The sequence below is a fragment of the Sminthopsis crassicaudata genome, chromosome 1 (assembly GCF_048593235.1).
Source record: "Sminthopsis crassicaudata isolate SCR6 chromosome 1, ASM4859323v1, whole genome shotgun sequence".
Taxonomy (NCBI): domain Eukaryota; kingdom Metazoa; phylum Chordata; class Mammalia; order Dasyuromorphia; family Dasyuridae; genus Sminthopsis; species Sminthopsis crassicaudata.
The window spans coordinates 329,325,690-329,332,519 of NC_133617.1; the positions used below are offsets into that span (position 1 = coordinate 329,325,690).

Genomic DNA, 6,830 nt, shown 5'->3' on the forward strand with positions numbered 1-6,830 from the left:
TCATTATTTCTGTGTTTCTCCTATGACCTGTAAAATATGTGCAGGCTCATATATACTTGGGCCTTGGCCAGCTATATCCATATTTACTTAACCTGAGTTGATGACATTTATCGGTATTTAGTCTATTAGGTGGACCACTATCTGCTTGATTAAGCCTGAAGGCCTGATTTTCTGTTTCATAGAAATCAGGAGATTTCCCTGAAACCTTCCATTCAAATATCTCCAAATAGCAACAATAAATTAGATGCCTCTCCCTCCCCTTCTCAATGATCTCTTACTTGTAATGTAATTTCTTGTATAAAAGCTATGTATCTTTACTTTACTCTTTAGCCCTCCTACCATGAGCTTTCTCTTTCTTATATTGTGATGGGATGGCTCATCCTCTGGAGGTTTTCAATAAACAACTTTTCTGCCTTCTATTGAGTGATCTCTCAGTAGCCATTTTGGGTAAGGGTCTTCTATATTCCTCACAGTTGGGAGCTCATCTGGGATGGGGTCTTTGGGGATGATGGCTGTGCTATTTCTATTCTAGGCATAAACCTAGAACAGGGAGGGACAGGCGCCCCATGGAGTAGTTTTCTCCATGGTCTCTGGCTCTGGGTGAGCAGCCTCCCTTTCCTCTTAGACAATGATCTGAGGCATGGATACTCAGTGGAAAGCAGAATTGAAGGTTGAAAGAAATAGAGTCCGATGGCCGGCGGCAGTCTGAAAAGAAACACGTGTTCTCAAGGTAAAGCTCTTAGGAAGTCTGGGGGTCTATTAGCTGGGTCAAGGGAGACCCTGAGGAATTAGCCCTCCTAAATTTATTTTTGGTGTGGACTGCTATTGACCCCAATAATAAAGGACTTTTCCTGAGGAGGCTCTTGGGTGGCTGTGGGGGGCATGAGGGTAACAAAGGACTTCTGCCTGGGTATGAGGGTAATGAAGGACCTCCCCTGACACCTTGCCTGAATCCAGGGTGGTATAGAAGCAATTTGTATCAGGACGTTAGCTAGGGAATTCAAGGCTGGGATGAACTTCCCAGATATAAAAAGGGAAGAAAACTGTGAGGATGTATATCCCAGAACTATTTGGGTATATCAGACTTAAATCTGTATGTAAAAGGTGAAAATAGAGTTTTGTGTTTGTCTCTCTATGTGTGTATGTCTGCTTTGCGTTGCTTTTGTTCTGTGTTAAAAGTTACTAAGCTCATAAGAGATAAGAATTCAGCCTCTGTGTTACAGGCTTAGAAAAATATCAGGCTGAATTATGGGAATTGGAAATAGTAATTCTTTTAGAGTGACTCAGAATGTAACTAGTTTTGGGCTTCTCTAAAAAAGAAAATCTTTTAAAAATTTTTTTTTCCCTTTCTCTCCCTTTGCCTCTGACAGCAGCTTTGCAGAAAGGAGGAGAGAAGGGGGAAAAAAATAAAAACATAGATTGAAAGTTTGGAAAGTTTTGAGAAAATAGAAGAACAGTGGCTATCACTCCTGTAAACAAGGAACCTCTTATTATAACTCAGCCAGAAAAAAAAAATTCTCAAGGTAAAACAAGGATTGTTGCTTAACTCTTTTTTGGCTTATTAAAGAAGTTTGAATGGAATACCTAGGTAGATTTCACAAAATAAAGTACTGGTTAATTTTAAAACAATTTTAAATTGGCATGTGTGTTAAGATTGGAAAATTAATTAAGATTGGAAATAAGAAGTTGCAAATATTTGAAGGGAAGAATAAAAATAGAGTAAGAGAAGTAAATAGCTGAACACAGGGGCTCTCTGACCTGTTGGACCTGTGGGAAAACTAGGCATATTTCTAAAAATTATGCCAGGAGAAGAAAGAAAAATCATTATTAGCAAGTTTGCTTTCATGGAATTAGAGAACAAAAAGTTTAAGAAGGCTAAACTGGGTAATTGTCTGCAACATTTGATTAAGAATTTTGGGAACTTATATTTTAAAGAGGTACTATAAAATTGAAATAATTTTGAAATAATTTTACTGTTGCCTTGCACATATTAGATTTAAGAGGACAAAAATCTTGAGAATTGTTTGAATATTGAGGCCTTTACAACTGAAGAGAAAAACTTTTCTTTTTTTATTATTTGATTGGACTTCAAATTGAAATATAGGTTATTAAACAAAATGCCAGTAGCTTACCTTAGGGGAGGTTGTATTTGTATCTTCCTACTTAAATGGCATGTTGCTTTCTAGAAGTATTGGGTAATTTGTAAACTATATATTATAAGTTTTATGAAATTTAATTCAAAATTAATTGTGAATCTTGAAGTTTAAAGTTAAAGAAAAGGGACAAGAGAGATTGATTTACAAAAGCAATTATTGGTTTGGGAGTGTTTAAAGTATTTCAGAGAAGGTTTGAGCAAGTAGGCATTAGAAGGAGAAAGACAGAGAGATGGAACAGGAGAGTGAAGGTGATTTAAGAAGGATTGATTAGTGGGAGCAAATGATTTCAAGAAGAAATCAGTGGGAAAAAAGAAGGAACTGGTTAGAAAGAGTAGTCACAGAGAGATGGCTGTGAGATGGGATATGTTTTTGGAGGGGAAGAGCAGCAATGGAAAGCTACAGCCACTTTTGGTTGAAGAAAACAAACTGTGATTTAAAGGGACAGGCTGCTCTTATAAGATGTTAATTGATTGAATATTTGTTTCTTTAGATACATAATGGTTATGAATATTAAAGAATATGATCAGAAATGTGATATATTGTTTGAAAGGGTTATTTAAAAAAGTTTTGTTGATGTTTTCAAGAACTTTTCAGATTCTTTTATGTGAAAATAGGAAGTCTTAATTAACTGTATTGATGCCAATTATTTAGAGGGATTCCAAGAATAATAGTTTTTGCTTTCTTCCTTTTGAAAAGTTTTTGTTTTGAACAATATGTAGTTTGGGATTTTTCTGTGTATTGGGTATTTTAAAAACAAAATGATTGGTATAATATTCAACTTATTCAAAATTCAACATCTACTTGGGTATGTAAGAATTTACATTTATGTGTGAATTTTCTAGGATAAATTTCTTACTGTTACCAATATAAGGTTATGATAAATATCTGTTTGAGATTTATCTGAAACTTTGGAGATAAAATCTCTTGCTATAATTAATGCTATTTGGGAGTTTTAAAGCTCTAATCTCTTATGTGCTGAAGGCTGAGTTTTAACTGCTTATGTTATGTAATAGTTATGTTCTTGCATTTTTTTCCCTCCTGTGACTGATTTCTATTATTAAAACAATAGTTAATAGAAACTATTAATGCAATTCAATTATGTCATACATTGCTGTTTCCAATCTGGTCATATGTAATCATTATATTATGCATACTTAGGCAAATGAGTATTTACCCTGGTCATCTATCTGTTACTGGATATTTGTGTCTGTGGATATTAAGGTTTTTTTAAATGTTTGTAAATAATGAGAGGACAATTAGCACAGTGGTCTGTGAAACCTAATTGCTATTCATTGGGACTAGCCATCTGCCTATCCTGTAAAGCAAACTTGTTCCTTCACATAGGAACTGCTGGCCAATCTATACTGGCCTCCCCATATGTTGTTGCTATTCCAAACTGTTCTAATCTTTATCTGTTAGATTTTTATTTTTTTTGTTCACATTACAGATTTTGGTCACATTACAGCTATATTGACCTGCTTTTGGGACCTGGATCAGCCCACTGATCGTTGTCAGCATGCCATACCCATCTCCCTACTTGGACTGAGAGCCAGTTCTCCACCCCTTATCAGCATGAAGCACTTTTTTTGAATGAGAGATCATCGCCCATGTTCCTGATGTAATTTGGACCGATATGGGGGACTTGGGAATGGTTGATGAATGACTGTTAAGCCCTGACTTGGTCATCTTACTGTGTGTTTAAGATTTAGGATGGAGGGGGCAGCTAGGTGGCACAGTGGATAGAGTACCAGCCCTGAATTCAGGAGGATCAGAGTTCAAATCTGGTCTCAGGCACTTAACACTTCCTAGCTGTGTGACCCTGGGCAAGTCACTTAACCCCAGCCTCAGGGGAAAAAAAAAAAAAGATTTGGGATGGAAATTGTTAAAATTGGTAACTGTTGCTGTTAAGGAAGTTAAATATCTATGTTCATTTCAGAATAAGTAATTGTTTGAGAGATTTTTTTTTTTTTTTTTTTTTTTTTTTTTTTTTTTTTTTTAGGAAACTCCTCCTATACTAGTCTGTTATGTGTAAGAACTTTAATTCACTCTTGGGATTTATATGTGGGATGGTTATTTGACTATTTACTTTTTTTTGTTTGTTTTTGGATGATTCCTTTCCATGATTTAAAAAAAAAAAAAAGGCGAGGAAGAGATAGGGAACTAGGGAAACTGGTGGATTTTTCTCAAAATACCTAAACGAGTGGGAACCCTTAATTTTCTGTTCACTTTGCCTTAGATATTTCTGCTCCACCCCCTATCTCACCAGTTCAGATTGAATTGGAAGTCTTGGGACTGGCAGTCTCCAGCCCTGTAACCCCAGTTTCCTAATTGGTATCTCAGCATTTTCAATAACATTGCAGTTTTGAGATCAACCCTTTAAAGTTTAGGGTTTGCCTGCCTTGATGGTCTAACTGTGCATGCCCTGCTCAGAAATCTGTATTCCAGTAGCAGCTCTGTCTGGGTAGGAACAGGTGGAGCTACTCCAAGTCTCACCCTTCTCCCCTGGAGTGGGGTGCCCCTCTGAAAGGGCAACATGACTGTCTTGAGCCCTGCTACTCCCAATATAAGCAGAAGCTAAGTTAAGTGCACAAATGATTGAGGACCATCTAACAGTGAACTGTCCATCTCAAACTTACTCTGCCCAAAAGAACATAACTTTTGATCACACATTCTGTAAGATATATTTGGGTTTGGAAACTAGGTTTTTAGGGGTTTTTTCTGTTTATTTTATTTTATTTTCTCAAAAAGCCAAAACAATTTACTCTGACTAAGCAATTTTCATTAATTTATGATTTCTTGAAGTATAGCTTTGAAAAAACAGGCTTTAAAAAAGTCCATGGTGGTTCAAATGGAGCCACTTGAGTATGCCTTTAAACTACATCATTCTGGCTTTTATTGAATTGCTAATAATAGAACAAAGCCCAAGCCTTTATTGCTCATTGTTTGGATTTTGATGGCTTAGAATGAGTGCAAATAGCAATTGTTTACTGTTCTACCCAGAAACTCTGAGAATCTTTGCCTTGCATATTGATATGAAATTTTATGATGAAAACTAGGCTATCTTTTGTCTCAATTCTCACTAAACCCTTAGTTACATAATGGATATTGCCTCACTCAACCTGAAACTTGGAAAGACCTTAAATAGACCTGGGAAAACTACTGCATCCTGGCCCATTCTAGTCACATTGGCTCTTGTCTTGCCATTGGATTCTGATGACTCTGGAGGAGAGAGGGAGGCTGATAACTTTGTACAACTCTGACTTACTTAAATCCAATTCACTCACAAGTCAAAACATCATTTTCTTGATGCTATTGGTCCTCTTCAGGAATGAAGGATCAACAACAACAATAAAAATTACAACAACAACACTGCTGGATTCTTTTTAAGGCCATTTTGTGAATTATTTTTATTTGTTAGCTGCCATTGTTCTTAGTTTGGGAGAGTTTCCTAAATTATTCATTTAAAAATACTGTTGAAGTTGCTTTTATTTTCTTCTCTAATAGCAATGATTTGGAGGTCTTAATCTGTGTGTGCGCGAGTGTGTGTGCGCGCATGCATATGTGTGTGTGTTTGTTCCCCAATTAACTTCATTTAAAAATAATAATATTTTGTTTTTCCCAATTATGTATAAAACCATTTTTAACATTCGGGTTTTTTTTTTAGGTTTTGAGTTCAAAATTCTATTTTTCTACCCTTCAAATCATAAGCAATTCCATGTAGGTTTATGTGGGAGTGGGGCTAGACCCCTTTCCCCAAATTAACTAATCAGAGACATCTTCAGGTATAAAGAGAAAGCATTTATTTAATCTCTGCAGGGAGAGGCCCAAGCACACCTAGGAAGCATCTCAGGTCCCAACATATACTCAACCTGACAAGTGTGGAAGCAGTAAAGCTGGTTAAATAACAAAAGACCCAAGCTTTTTCATTAGATAGACTAAAAGACTAATGGTCACCAATGTTGTCTGCTTTCTGTGGATCACTTCACTTCCTGTCATGGACCTAGGGTCTTGGCATTTAGAGACTTCTAGGCCTTGAGATTATGTGTCTTCCTGCAACCTGGGCCTAAATTCTTCCCTTATCCATAAATCTGATAGGTAAGTTATTTCATCCTCTGTTAATTTGCTTATGATATTGCCCTTTCTTTGTAAATCATGTATTCATTTAACCTTATCTTAGCATACTTTGTGAGATATTATATTATATCTAGTTTCTGCCATATTGTTTTTTGCCTTTCCCAGAAGTTTTTGTCAAATAATGAGTTTTTGTCCTCAGCTTTGATTTTAAGGTCTGATTTTATTTTAATTTATTAAATTAAATAATTTATTATGAGATCATTTTTCTAAGGTGACCTTATTTCTTCTGAATCTATTCTATTTTTTGCTTCCTTTGGTAATGTTTTTTACTTTCTCTGTGAGGTTAGGCTGTCTCTTGTTTTTTCTATTTTTCTTTTTTTGTGTGTGTGCGTTTATGTCTTCCTTCATTTTTTTTCAAGGTCATTATTGAAGCTCATCCTTTGGTATTTCTCAAGTTGTTTCCATGATTTCCTCTTGATTATATTGTCTAGTAATGAATTTTTAATTGTATCATATTTTTTTTCCTCTGAAGGCTTAATCATTTTGTTGGTGTTTAATTCATCTTATTCATGTTTGACGTTTTATTTCTTTTGATCACTT

At 35.5% G+C, this 6,830-nt stretch overlaps 1 long non-coding RNA gene across 1 annotated transcript; it reads left to right on the plus strand.

Moving 5' to 3' along the window:
• The first annotated feature begins 291 nt into the window (after nucleotides 1–291).
• On the plus strand, nucleotides 292–4,078 carry LOC141554176 (uncharacterized). The gene is made up of 3 exons (XR_012485795.1): nucleotides 292–447; nucleotides 626–730; nucleotides 3,604–4,078. It is a non-coding gene; the product is annotated as an uncharacterized LOC141554176 (long non-coding RNA).
• Nucleotides 4,079–6,830: the final 2,752 nt, after the last annotated feature.